Source organism: Mesocricetus auratus, unplaced genomic scaffold (genome assembly GCF_017639785.1).
Source record: "Mesocricetus auratus isolate SY011 unplaced genomic scaffold, BCM_Maur_2.0 Super-Scaffold_100003, whole genome shotgun sequence".
Classification (NCBI taxonomy): Eukaryota; Metazoa; Chordata; class Mammalia; order Rodentia; family Cricetidae; genus Mesocricetus; species Mesocricetus auratus.
Window position 1 is genome coordinate 67194528 of NW_024429188.1, and position 15369 is coordinate 67209896.

Below are 15369 nucleotides of genomic sequence, written 5' to 3' on the forward strand. Positions count from 1 at the left end.
CCATTAAAATTATTATATACTTTAATTAATAAGTTAGCATCTATTTACTGTATCATCGATTGAACTATATAAGATCTCTTAGTATTACATTTTCATACATGTAATTATATATCCTTTTTCCCAGTTATCAGCCTACACCTGCACCATTTATGAAAAATGCTCAATAATGAAAGGGAAAAACTGCCAGCACAAATGTAAAAATTCCACAGACTATAGAGAAATCCATTGAACTATCTTAGCCCAGGTTTTCATATATAAACATGACTTCATCTTTCTGTAAGATATTACAGTTTCAGGCACAATCATAGTAGACATCTTTCAACACATAGCGTCATAATGCTTGTCTTTTCTGCTTATAAACAGTAAGTAAAAGAACATAATTCTATAACTATGGGTAACTCCCACTGATAATGCATTTAAACCAAACCATGTAATTATTAATTTTTATAGTTAGACTTTTCCATAATATTGCAACAAAATTATGACAGAGATCTGGGCTAATGAAGATGTGGTTTGGATGGATCTGCTGTTGCTAGAAGGAAATCTGCTAATGAGAACAAAAGATTAAAACGGTTGATACTGAGAGTCTCTGCCTGAGATGATGTGGTAAGAAAGGGCTGTCATCTCAAGGATAATATTTGACTATGTTCATCCTGACAATTTGCCATTTTGTTCATAAGAATAACTATTATAATAGTAAATATATATACATGAATATGTCTTTTAATTATGCAGTAAGCATTCCAATATTATTTTTGCTGATGAAATCACAATCATAATTACACTTTCCATCAAATATAATTTCCATAGCAACTTTAGTTATCTGTGTTCAGAATAATAATGAAAATGATGATATGAACATAACAACTACTATTAACATTAATTGAACAGTTACTACTACTAATAATTATGTATATAATGCGTTTTATGTCTCTCAAACATCAGAGTATTTTGCATATAACTCATTTATCTTTCTAATGACAATGAAGGAGATATGAGTAGCTCCATTTTTAAAAAACAGGACACTAGTATTAAATTCTTTTCTCCAAACAAGAGACCTAGTAAGTGATGAGTGGGAAATTTGAGACCAAGAAATTTGAGACCAAGCAGCTTGCGCAAGAGTCTATTGTTTTAACAATGCACTAAATTTTCTCTATTAATATGTTCAGACACTGTTCTATCCACTATATAGTCTCTACTCAATTATTTACAGGGATTAAAATGGTAATGACTGTTGTCTTTCAAGTTGCTTAACCTATGAGTAAATTAATGTAACCACATAATAGCTTAGGAATAAGGCAAATACACCATTATTAACTTAGTCATCACTAACCACAATGGACTAAATATTCATGTCACCCCTAAATTCACATGTAAAAAGATCACCTGGAAAATTAGGTCATAGGAACAAAGTTGTTTAAAATGGGATGGGAATACTTATAAAAGAGGATTTGGAGAAACTTTCCCATTCCATTTTTTATCACAAAGCAAGATGCCTTGATCCTATTCATGAAGGAGAGAGCCTTTATTGCCTACTCTACCTTTAAAAGGCCATACCTTGTTAAATATATATATATATATATATATATATACATATATATATATATGTTGCTTTACCTCTTTATTATGTGCCTGTGTATCTAGACAATATGTATATGAGTGCCCACCCTAGAGGCCATCAGATAATTGGAAGTGAAGTTACAAGTGGTTGGGAGCCATCTGATGTGGTTACAAGAATTTAACTCAGGTCATCTGCAAAAGTAATATAAACTGTCAGTTTAATCATCACTCCAGCTCCAGGCCTCATCTTTCAATAGTATTACATTTGGCATTAAGTTTGACACCTGAATATTTGACAGAAAATAGCCAAGAAAGAAAGGTAAAAGGAAAATGGATTAGGTAGAAAGATTATTAAGTTATAGTTCAACTCTATCCTGGTTTTGTTCCTCGTGATGGATATCTGAAGCCACTGTTGAACAATAGAGGATGCCTACATCACACAGGAGTGGGTATATGCAGTACATCCTCTTGCTCGGGTGTGAGCCTTGCTGAATGTGGAGATGTTGGCCAAGATATATGGCAGCAGATGCCCTTGTGTTTACCTAGGTGGGGAGCTGAGCAGGATAACATTTAATAAAAGAAACAATAATTGCCTGTGACTCTCGTCTAAAGGTGAATAAAAAGGTAACCTAAATGTCTTACATCCATATGTTCATAATCAGGTTCTTAACTCATTACTCGAATAAAGGATATAGTATTTGTTTTCTTTTTCATCTGAATTGATCCTGCATTTTTAATCCTCTTTGCTCAGCTTTCTAAGTGCTGGAATTGCAATCTAGTGCCACCATACTTCAAAGAAGACCATTATTTCATTCACTAAGTCCACTGTATTTTTATCTGAAATGGATATTTAAGCAAAATGTGCTTCTTTCAGAAACAAGGGCATAGGAAGGGCAAGCAACAACCAATTAGGTGCTATATACTCTAATAATCCTATATAATTTGCTGCTGGAAAACCACTGAATAAGATTTACAAACCATATAAAGTGAATACCCTTTTATTAAAGACACAAACTTTATCTTCCTGTTCTCTCAAAGTTTCTCCTTATCAGAACTAGCCAAATGTATCCTATTGAAAATTATCCAACTAGCAAAATGGAGTATCTCAAAACCTCAAGCCATTTTCTTCTTGTTCTTATCAATACAAGAACATAATTTAGGTTTAGCATGGCACTTACTAGATAGAATACACAGTTTGAACATATCCTTTCTCAAGGTGTCCAAGATGCACTTTCACATTTTTAAAAGCATCAGTTTTCATCCCAATCTTAAGTTCCATAATACTTTCAGCCTTCTGTGTATAAACACTTCAGAAACCATTTCTAAATTGCACCGTGAATTTAGGATCTTCTGCTGAAACTTACAGGAGATACAGGGTGATACGGCAAGCTGCAGTGATTGAAAGGCATACAGAGTTGGAGCTAGAAGTCTTGAATTCTGGCCAAACTGTGGTCAGCTGCATCATCTTTTTTAGAATCAACCTTCATTTTAGAAATGGAAATTGTCATGTCACAAGGCCATAACTTGCGTTACAGATTAATTGATAAATTATGAAGCATATGATCTACAAAAATCTAAGAAAATATATACTAGTCAGTTATTCCATTATAGAAGTTAGAATATTTTAGACAGCTATGAAGCAAGAGCTTAAGTATGTGCATAGAAAATTAACTGAAAGAACAAACTGCAATATTCTTTTTGTTACAGGAAGAAAAACCTGGCTTTGGAATTTCTGGGTTAATCTTTCAATCTGATCAACCAGTTGTTATTTAAATTTGTGTCTTAAAAATTATTTTAGGTCCTACCTGCCCTGACCCACAGCCACCACACACACACACACACACACACCACACCCAGCCTCTTCATTCAGCTATATTCTGCATTCTCTTTTCAAGGTATAGCCCTCACCCTTAATCAAGGAAACTTCCCTTTGCAACAAATGGAAACTGTTACAGAAAATCACAGCCAATGAAAACACTAGAGCACAGACCCAATGGATTCATCTACAAAATAATTCACATGGCTAAGGCTCAGGGAACATTGTAGAAGAGAAGTAAGAAAGACTGTAAGATCCAGGGGAACAGACTGTTTTCTGTGTGATTGCATCTCCCAGTAAAATCAGAAGCTACTCCCATAAAGCCTGACGAACATTGTTGGGGAAGTCCTGTTATTTGCCTGTTATTTGTCAATAAAGTACTGTTGAGCCTATAGGAATCTAGATAGGTGGGGCTAGGTGTCCAGGAGGATTCTGGGAAGGAGAAACACAAGAGAGTCGAGATGTAATGCCATTGGGGTAGGAAGCCCGGAAACCTCTCCGGTAAGAAACATACTGAGATTAACAATTATGGGGTAATTGCTTAAAGCAGAGCTATCCAGGAAGAAACAAGCAAGGCCAACAGCTTCATAATTAATATAGCGTCTTGTGTGTTATTTGTGGTCTACAAAGCAGCAGAGCCCAGGCAACTGGCGGGGATAAACCGAAGCGGCTAGCAAAGAAAAAGCTTCTCTTAACAAAATGGTGATCAGGAGTGGGATCATGAATTTCCACGCAAAATAGCAAAAGCTTTAAAGGAATTTTAGAAACAGAAGAATGGAGAGAAGCACAGATTTTTGGTAGCAGCATTTTCTCAGGTGTGCTGTTTTGCTAGCCTCAAGCTGAGATTCACACGGCTCGCTTACTGGAGTCTTCCTGACTCGGCATAAAAAGAAAAAAAAGCCAACAAGGTTGTTTTAAGAGACTCTGCTAACGATTGAAAGGTGTGTACGTACAGCTGGAAGTGGCAGCTTTTGCTGGATGTCAGCATGGACTGAGGCGGTAAGCTGAAATCACGCTTACGCCCGCCATCTTGAAACGGCAGTTTAAAACAGCCGCGGTTTTACAGATAAGACACATGGCCAGAAAAACATAAAGATTTACAGTAAAGTCAGACTTGGATGAACAAAACCTCTAAAGGTTTTCAGTGTGTTTAAAAATATATGTGAGATTAAGAGAGAAAATAAAACAACAAAGTGGTATATAAATATAAAAGCCGGCGTTGTGGTGGTGCATGCCGGTAGGATTTACTCCAGAGGGAGAGGCAGGCAGATTTCCAAAGAGAAACCCTGTCTCAGAGAAAAATAAATGAAAGTTAAAGAAATAAAGTAATAATAGATAAATAAATAAGCCACATAAAGATGGAAATCACACAGAGAGTCTGGAAACTGTACGCTATTGTGTTTTTCAGTTTTTTCATTGCTAAGGAAGGAACAACTAAAGTACACTTGATTATAAATGCTGCTGAATTAATCCAACTTCTATCTTTTAAAAATGCCTTGTCTTCAAAATTTAAGTATAAGGATATGTTTACTTGGGAAAGGAGATTTTGCTTATGTTTCCACAGAAAATGAAAAGCTGAGGATTCCTTCCAGTCTTTTGTGGTTTGACGAACCAAGACCCCCAGAAGCAGTGGACCAGGTGTTCCAACTATTGAGACAGCTAAGATGATGCAGCTTTACAGACCATGAAAATACGGACTTATAAAGGTTTCTGAGTTTTGTCATGATCCCCATGGTGTGAACAGCGCCCCCTTCCAGCAGGAAGCAGTTTGGAATGAGCGACGTCCCAATTCCCATCTTGTTTATAAATCTTTGTTTTCATTTAAATGGGATTGTTTATAATTGGCTAATGATCACAGCCAATCTTTTTAATGGTAAAAAAGGGAATTATGGTATGGGTATTGTTTTTCATTTATTGACACAAATTCAAGGTTAATGTTGTGATATGTATATTTCTCCTCTTGATTAAGTATTGTGTTTATACTGATCTTTTAAAATGTAATGCATAATTGAATACAGACTATAGATACTTACTTATAACAGAATTTATAGTTAGGTAAGTTAGGTTTTCTAGATATACAGAAATATATTTGAGATAGTTAAACAGTCTTCAAACCTCTCAAAGACCTTCAGAAAATGGCATTTAAAATGGTTTAGGGTTTTTCTTGACAATGAGAAATGTCTGCTCCTGGCAGCACCAATTACGTCTGAGAGGAAGATGGGCATCGAAGAAACTTGTTACAGAGTTTGCTTTCAACATGGCAAGATTAGCCATTTGGCAAGAAACTGCTCTTGCCTGTACTGCTTGACTGTTGTTGTATAATCTGGACATGCAGGACCCACAGAAAAGTGACTGCTGAACTCAGTCTTATATGGTTCCTGCTTCATAAAAGAGTCTAAGAGACTTTCTCCGGGACAAAGAAAAATGACTGACAGACTGCCAGCGCAGATGGACAGTTTGAAATTTCCTGCTTTGCTGAAAAGTGTTCCAAGCACATTGTGGCCTATGGGCTGAAGATGGATGCCCCAACGTTACAGAGGAACTTCGGGTGACTGTCCAGGCAGTAAGATACCTCTGTCAATCCTAGTGTTTATATATTATCCTTCTGTCGTCTTTGATGGAGTTGAAGACAGATAGTTATAGTTTTCCTTAGTTATGATAAAAGATAAGCTACATATAGGACTTTGAACTCACAAGAATGAGATAGATGATATTTTCTTTAAATCTTGCTGAATGTTGATAGACAAAATATTGTAACTGTATTCTTACTTGATAACTGTTTTGTTGTATATAATTTGACTATGTTAAAGTTAAGACCTTTCTTTTGTTTAAACAGAAAAGAGGAGATGTTGGGGAAGCCCTGTTATTTGTCAATAAAGTACTGTTGAGCCTATAGGAATCTAGATAGGTGGGGCTTGGTGTCCAGGAGGATTCTGGGAAGGAGAAACACAAGAGAGTCGAGATGTAATGCCATTGGGGTAGGAAGCCCGGAATACTCTCTGGTAAGAAACATACTTAGATTAACAATTATGGGGTAATTGCTTAAAGCAGAGCTAGCCAGGAAGAAACAAGCAAGGCCAACAGCTTCATAATTAATATAGCGTCTTGTGTGTTATTTGGGGTCTACAAAGCAGCAGAGCCCAGGCAACTGGCGGGGATAAACCGAAGTGGCTAGCAAAGAAAAAGCTTCTCGTAACAGAATATGACTGCCTTAACATGAGATGAACAAGGCCAACACCAATAGACATGCTAACGTGGACAGGGGAATGAATTTCAAGAGGCCTTAACCCTACACGAAGAACTACAGCCAACCAAGGAGTATTAAGAATAGTAGAAACAGTCTTCACCAGGGAAGAGCACACGAACTGACTGTCCAGAGCTAAATGGTCAGCCTTGAAAACATACATGTAAGTAACATTATACAGACTGAGCAGGTTATGTTAATGAATCTAATATACATATATGTATACAATAACAGTTCATGAAAAAAGAGACAGTGCATTTAAAAGAGAGAAAAGGGGGGTTTGTAGGGATGGAAAGGGGAAATGATGAAATTATATCATAAAGTCATAAATCATGAAACAATTTTTAAAATTATTTTATTTATTCTTATTGTACATATGCAGTGTGTGTGTGTGTGTGTGTGTGTGTGTGTGTGTGTGTGTGTGTGTGTGACTCCTGGAGATGGAACTCAAGTGCATCAATTACTATTATCTGAAGAACCATCTCACATGCTCTAAATTCCTTATTTTAATAGCAATTTTGTGGGTAGTACAACCCAGCTATTATCATAACCCTTAGAAAAGCTGCCTTTCCATGGCACATATTAAACTCTGAAATTGCTGTCAATTTACATGGAATGAAATAACACTAAAAACAGTGTCTCATGTTGAATTTATCACACTTAAAAAGCATGTTTCCATGGTGGCATTACTTTCACAAGTCAGTCTATCCTCAAAAGTCCAGTTGACCACTGATTTTTGTTGATTTTTTTTCAGATATGTTAGACATCAGACAATTTGCTCTGGATCAGAAACAGATTTCGTTTTAATCACCTGAAAATAAATTTTCCCTTGTCGTTACCCCAACATCACTTCTGCAGTGTGATTCTTGAAGAACAATGCTGATTCCTTATTCTAATAATGGACATTTCCTGGCTAAATGATTGACAGCCATGGAAAGTCTCCACTAGTGAAGGGGGAAAAGATCCTAACCTTGCATAAAAAGAGACAAGAAAAAGAAACTTCTGTTTAAAAAAAAACACTGAGTACAATTAGGAGTTGGAGGGTAGGAGACATGAAGGAGGGAAGTGGTGGTAAAAGGTGACCAAGATACTTTTTAGATACAAATGAAATTTTCAAAGAATGATAATCAACAAAAGGGAAAACTTTTGGGAAATATATGAGACAATTTTATTCTTCTAGAATGTAAATATACCTAAAAGATAGCAGACAACTAGGTGTCTCCAGGATTTAAGACCTAAAGTTGTCTTGAGTGTCTTTCTAAAACTAGGAAAATATGTGAAGAGATAGTGCCTGCCTTCCTGGCACCTTAGCCTCAGTCTATGAACTTACTTTGTTTAAGCCTTAATAATTTCTTGGGACACAAGAATCAAGTGGGCATGTCACAACAGATGTAGTTTTCATGAAAAATGAACAGTGAAATGTTCTCCGAGGAAATAAAAGGAGTTTTCTCCTGTCTTTGCCTCAGTCTCAAAAAGCAAATATTTACAGGAACACCAAGACCCCGAAGACAAGCTGATTTCTCAAAAAGTTACTCATTTAAAACATAAATTCGCTCACCTATTCAACATGTCTCTAAAGGAACTAAGAGCCAAGCACACTGGCAGTACATATCTGTAATCCCTCCACTTGAAAGGTAGAGGCAGGAGAATCAGGAATTCAAAACCTACCTCAGTTACACAGTAGGTTCAAGGATGACCTTAGCTTCTTGAGAGTCTTCCAAAAGCAACATGATAAGGCATGCCTTTCTGAAATGTAGTCTTGTATAATAAGTGTGTTTGTGTGTGTGTGTGTTCAAAGGAAGTTGATTTAAGAGAATTTCAACAATATATACATCGTATTCATTCCATTAATTTAGCTCCTTCTTAGGCACTTTGGATTAGTGGCTTAAATTCTATATGGTCCATTAGTACTATGGGAACCAATGCAAAAACTTCCCTATTATTTTCATTACCTGTAAAGAAAGACTTTTCATTCCAATATGTTTTTGTTTTGTTTTGTTTTGGTTTTTATTGTCAGAGAGAGTGATGGCACAGCAAAATGAGACTCAGTGTTGTTTGAATTAACTGTGTAAGTGGCCAGGGACTTTGGAGTACCTTCAAACCTTCCATAATAATAAGACACTTTCATCTTCATTTGTGGTGAATGAAAACACTGTTATTTTATTGAACTCAGTACATGTCAATAAAGTACAGTAATCAAAACAAGTTACCACAGCATGATGCTCCTTGTAGATAGCATGTGGCAGTGTAAGAAACCCAAAAGATGAACAGCCAGAGGCTGGCTTGTGAAAAGAATGGTCCTTTGCAAATACACTAATCTTCCCTCAAGCTCCTCACAGTGATGGAAAGATGAGGTTCACCAAGTCTCTTTACATTTCTTGAAGCAGAATCCACAGGTCTACGTATTGCTATCTCCTTGGCTAAGCCTGAGCCCAGGGAATCTGCATCTAGTCATCCTCATTCACTTTTACTCTTTTGTTTCTTATTATCCTTTGGGCCTTTTCACTTCAATAATCTTCTATGATGGAAAAGTTGGGTCTGTGGTCAGAATGCTTCTCTAACATCCTCAAATTCCTATTTACTGTCAGCATTACTACTGACACTGACTAATTGCATGGGGATCATTTTTGAAACCCCTGTCTTACCTCTGACAGTTTCCCAGACCTACCATTTGTCTATATTTTTACAGATATGGTCCTAACCTAAATCCCAGTGCATCTATCTTAAAGAAATTAAAGTGCCCTTCCTTCTTTTAGTGCTTCCTCTTTTAACCATTCTACTTCTATTAGGATAACACAGATTTTTTTCCAAAAATCAAAAAGTATGTAGTGCTATTAAATGAACATCTTGCTTTCACCTTCCTCTCATTGGTTCAGATGCTGGGTAAATATGAAAGTATTTGTATAATTCAAGATGAATTTCACAGCTGAATGTGTTCCTGTGATTGCCTTGCTAAGAATCATTTCATTATTTTCCAAAATTTGTGCATTCTCTTGTTCCATGGTCCCAGGCAACCAAAGATAACACAAGGAAATTAGCATAATAACAGATTTATCCAAACATATCTATCAGTGAGGAAACAGGAAAGGTGTAATACCAAATGCTTTTACTAATCTGCATCGTGTTTCAGGGTAACAAAGAAGCAATGAGATTGAATACAGAATCACTGCACGGTAGATATGCAAATTTCCTTTTAAAACCTCATACTCATTGAAGAGACCTTGTTAACAGAGTGTTGGAAATTAGCCTCCCATCAAAATACAGCATGACATGACTGCAAAGGATTTTACCAAAATTAAAATCACAGCATTTTTCAGCCAAGACAAAAGCCTGCCATATGTCCTCTAATAAGCACAAGGCAAATTAAAATATTAACTCAAGTGGATGCCCATTGTGTTGAGACCTCAAGAGACTACTGACACTCATGCTTACAACTTAACAATACTTTTGCTTGGGTGACTTAAAAATAATTGAGACCTTTTCTTGTTCTCTGCCCAGTAGCTTTTTCAAAGTTGCTATGAATTCTCAAAGGGTTTTTGTTCCTTAGATAAAGAATCTATTCCTCATATTTCAGTGTGTTGAATTTTCTTGCACTGAAGTCAGCTTCCACAAAGAACAAAAATGCTAGACGCCTTAGAAAGAGACTAATGAAGAAAGGAGTTTTCTTTATTTCTAGAGGTAATTGGTGCACCATCATCTGTTGTACTAATAACACACACTAAGCATCAATTAAAATATACGTTGGGACTTTCTTCTTTTGGACATGCAAGGGAGCTCATTGGTCTTTGTTAATTTTAGCTTTTGGACAAAACACTGGCAATGCCTTGGCAGGCATTAATTTTTTGCTTCTGATGTATTATTGTAGGAGCTCTTTTTACGATTTGCAAAGTATTATTAAACCACTTGATCTGTTCTCATCACACACAAAAAAGTGGTTCATATGATTTACTTGTTTCTCCATGCAATAGACACAGCTCAAATTATAAATGGGAACTTATTATTTTAGTTTTAAGTGTTGTCTAGCTAGCATGCAAACATGTCAACAGAATCAATGTTCTCTCCTTTCCAAGAAGCAGCACATAGAAATTCTGTGAATTCCAGCTACTATTGTTTAACAACAATTACAAACCATTTCTTCCATGGAGAACTCTGCTGTAATTAATTAGAAAACATATAGTCCGTGTCTTCTAACAAAATGTGTATTCATTCTTTTAAATCTGAGCTGTATCACGACATAGTCATAGCACATATAGTACACAGTAAGCAATACAACTTATTTTTTGAGCATTCTTCATGTGACAGAAAATCGTCATTGTTATCTTGTCTTGATTTAAATTAACCTAGAGCACATCTCTGAGGGTGCTTCTAGTGACAATAAACTATGGAAGAATGACCAATCCACCCTGAATGTGGATGGTGGCATCCTAATTGGCTGGAGTAGAAAAGGGAACGCCAAATGACCACTATCACATCTTTCTCCTTTCTGATATGCTCAGATGTGAGCAAGCAGCCACACATCCCTACCTACCACCAGAACCATTACCACTACCATTGCCGCAGGTTCCCTGCCATGATGGACTAGATCCTTGACCGGTAAGACAAAATTAACCCTTAATCTCTTAAAGTTCTTCTTGCCTACTACTTAGTCACAGTGGTGAAAACAAGGTTGCCAACACCCTTCCGCACTTTAATTTTAGATAAAAAAAAACCACCTCCTGTAAGAAGCATTTCCCTCTTTGAACATTCTCTGAAAAGAAGATACACTGTAACAGGCATTGGCATATGTTGTGTCTGTGTGTCACAGTAGATGAGCAGAGAGACTTCAACCTCTTGACATTATACAGTTTACTCATAGGATACCTGGGCAGTGTGATAGAGTCATGGAATCTTATAAATGCATGTGTGGTTGTCAGAAGTTTCCCACCAACTCAAAAGTGGAAAATAATGTAAGATTCCTACCTGTCTTTGACAGATCCCTTAACAGTACTTTGCCTTGTGCCTCCTCTCTCGTTGGACAGCAATAGATATCCTTAGTCTTTTTCTTTCTTTATCTTTCTTTCCACATTACATATTTTCTGTCCAATCTATAACAGGCTTAAAGTACTGTTAGTTTTTAAAGTTCTCAAAGAGCCGGGCGGTGGTGGCGCACGCCTTTAGTCCCAGCACTCGGGAGGCAGAGGCAGGCAGATCTCTGTGAGTTCGAGGCTGGGCTGGACCGACAGCCTCCAAAACAATACAGAGAAACCCTGTCTCGTTAAAAACCAAAAAAAAAAAAGTTCTCAAAGATTTAATGTTCATATCACATTCTCATTTCAAGGCTGAAGTCTCTCAGCTTTTTCACTCAAATTATCTCCCACCATCTCAAAAAAGTCTATATATCAAAAAGAGTGTATTTTTTTTGCTTCCTAAACAAAATGCTCTTTATAATATGCCAATTCGGAACCCTTAACTGACCAATTATTAAGTTACTAAATTCCATTAATTCTTTTGTTAAGTTATAATAGTAACTACTTCCCATTTCTACTACCATTTTTTTCAAACTCTTATCAATTCAGGAATTATTTATTACAACAGCCTCCTAATATTCCTAACACTATGTAGTTTGTATTCTCTATAAGTGGCTCTGAAATCTGTTGTTCTATTAAGTCCGAGGAAAAAACACTCACAAATTTTTGTCATTTAAATACATGTCACGTAAAAAATTAGTCTAGGAATAGTTAAGGACTGGACTTGGAAAGTATTTTCCACAGTTTGGGAGGCCTAGAGGAAAATAAAACTGTGAAACAGTCTCATGAGTTTGAGTGGGGGATAACTTCCTCAAAGAAGTACTTAAGTGAACAAACATGACAACCTAAGTTTGAGTCTCAGGGACAGGTCTAGCTAACAACCAGGTCTGGGGGGGGTGATAGATCCATATTGAAAGCATATTTATTATGGTTAGCCCAGACTGATATAGCTACAAACTGCCTTCTAAATTCCTATGCTTAATTACACAGATAAATGGGGAAAACCAGCCTTAATCAGAGCAGTTTCTCCTTAAAATTAATAGTGGTAACTGAAGACCCTGGCTTCCCAAAATGCAGAGAAAAAGAAACATTTATGATCTCTATCCCAAATAAGAAATTTACAATACCTCCCCTAAGGCTCAGGGACATTGGAGAAGGGGAGGAGATTATTCAAGTGTTCTGGAAGATAGTGTGAAGGGATACAAAGCACCATTGTCTACACTCAGTATAACTATTGTAGTAATTAACTCACATCAACTGTAGTTTCCTACAACGGCTCACATAAGACCAGCATTATCAACAACCAACTTCATTAATGTGTGATCTTTACAGCCAGATGGAGTCCATGTTCAGAAAGGTCCTAAAGACATGGTTCAATTATTTTCTCCTTTCCTGAAACTCAAAGTGTGTGATATTATTAAAGAAACACCACACTAATTTCACAGATATGAGAACACAGAGTGAAGAGTGAACAGACTGACTATCCAACTCAGTCATAAGAAATGACAGAAAAATTGCTATTAACATTAATTAGCAGTATAAACTATGAACAGTATCATTACATTTGTTACAGTCTCTTACAAATCACACATTTGTAATTTGAATTTGAGCTACTTATCATTAAAATATCCTCAACTATTCTATATTTTCATTCTCAAAGACTTCTCTTTCAAACATTCTCCTTCCTTCTTCCTCTCTTTTATTTCGTAGTCATATATGCATTCACTTTCATGGAAAAGCTATGGATATACCCTTCATTCTATCCTCTAGGAATTTTTCCATCTTACTAATTGAATAACTGTGTCAAATGAGAAAGAAATCAACATTAATGATTACGTTTCAAAGTAATAGACTATGGTGCATAGGACAAATTCATTTCTCTGTGTACTTCTGCAGAGTACAGATTTAATTTTATATCTCTTTCCAATGGGCATACCTTGAATATTATTATTCTGACTTTATAGAGAATGGAAACTTGAGCCACAAAATTATAAATTGTGTATCTATAAACAGCCATTTGGAAAATGGCAAAGCCAGCATTTAAACACTAGCCCTTTACCCTAAATTTAACTAACTTTCCAGCATATTTCTTTTTGTTGTCATCTGCTCTCCCATTCTTGTATATCTAATATTTTCTGTGACATTAGTAACTTCCTCTCAGATATAAAAATGTGTTCAAATACTATTCATACAAAAGCAAAATTAACAACAACAGAACACACCTCACAGTCTGCTTTCTTTTCCCTTAAAAAATTCACCCTTCATTTCTCTTCCCTTTATTGCCAAACTATATGAAAGAAAAATCTATTGTTCTTTACCACTCAATCGTTCTTAAGTGTATTACAATCTACTTTCTGCCACCACTCTCCTGAAGTTGCTCTTAATGATGTTACCAATGATTTCTTAATTATCAAATTCTATAGATTCCACACAGCCCTCTTAATATTCAGCCTTGCTGCAGCAGCTAACACAGGGAATCCACATTTTTTCTCTTACCAGAAAGTTCTCCCTTGACTACTAATAACTACATCATTCTTGTTTTCCTCATATAAATATTTGCATTCACTCTAGCTTTTCCAGTTCTATATTCTTTTTATAGCTTGCTTTTGAATGTAGACAAACCCTAAGTTATGACTTTGTTCATAGTCCTTATCCCTTCCCTTAGGTAGTCTAAACCCCACACATGACTTCTATCATCATCTCTCCACAAATAAATGCAAATAATCTTCTGGGTTTTTATTTCTAAACATATATTACACATTACTACATCAAAATGTAGCTTTTGCAACTACACAAGCTGCTTTTGTTCCATTTTAATTCCACCCATTTTCTTGTGGTACCAAAATTAATATTAATTCTATCTGTTCTAGTTAGCTTTTCAATTGTGGTGATAAAACTGACTAAAAATACTTTGGAGAGGAAATGGTTTATTTAGCTTACAGGTTACAATTTATCGTGGAGGGAAACAAGATAAGAGGTTAAAATAATAACTGTGGAGGTATGCTGTTTCCAGGCTTTTGTTAACCTACCTTTCTTATACAGCCCAGGGGTGGCACCACCCTCCAGGGATTGGGTCCTACGACATCAATCAGACATCAAAAATGCCCCCACAAACATGCCCCCAGGTCAATCTCATAGAAGCAATTCCTCACTTGAAGTACCCTTGTGTCAAGTGTGTCCGCGTTTGTATCAAGTTTACAAGAACTGTGAAAGACTCCTATAGTTTTTACATATCTATATATATACATATATATATATATATAAATTTCTACAACTACTAGCACAGTTTGGACACTTAAACCTGATTGGTATCATCTATAAGACAATCATACCTATACCTTGTAGGAGTACTTTGGAATCAAATTATATGGTGTGTGTAAATGATAAATGTGAGTGATCATTAAAGCTTATAAAGTAAATGTCAAGAACATTCATAGATGCCAACGTTCATTTTGATATTTTCATTATTTTTAATAAAAGAACCATTTAGTGTAAAGCATTATAGTTGGGCCTTGCGGCTCATCTCTAGTCAGCACCTGAGAGGATAGAGTAGTTTTAAACGTTTAAAATAAGTCTGGAATGTAGAATGAGATTGCCTCAAAAAATAAAAAGAAATAAAAACAAATAAGGGAAGAAAACAGTTGTAATTGAGGCATGAATTTGATAGACACTTGATCTTAGCCTTTTTGTTATGATCAAATATAAAAGAAGTATCCTTGAGAGTGAACTCTATGGCTCATTTG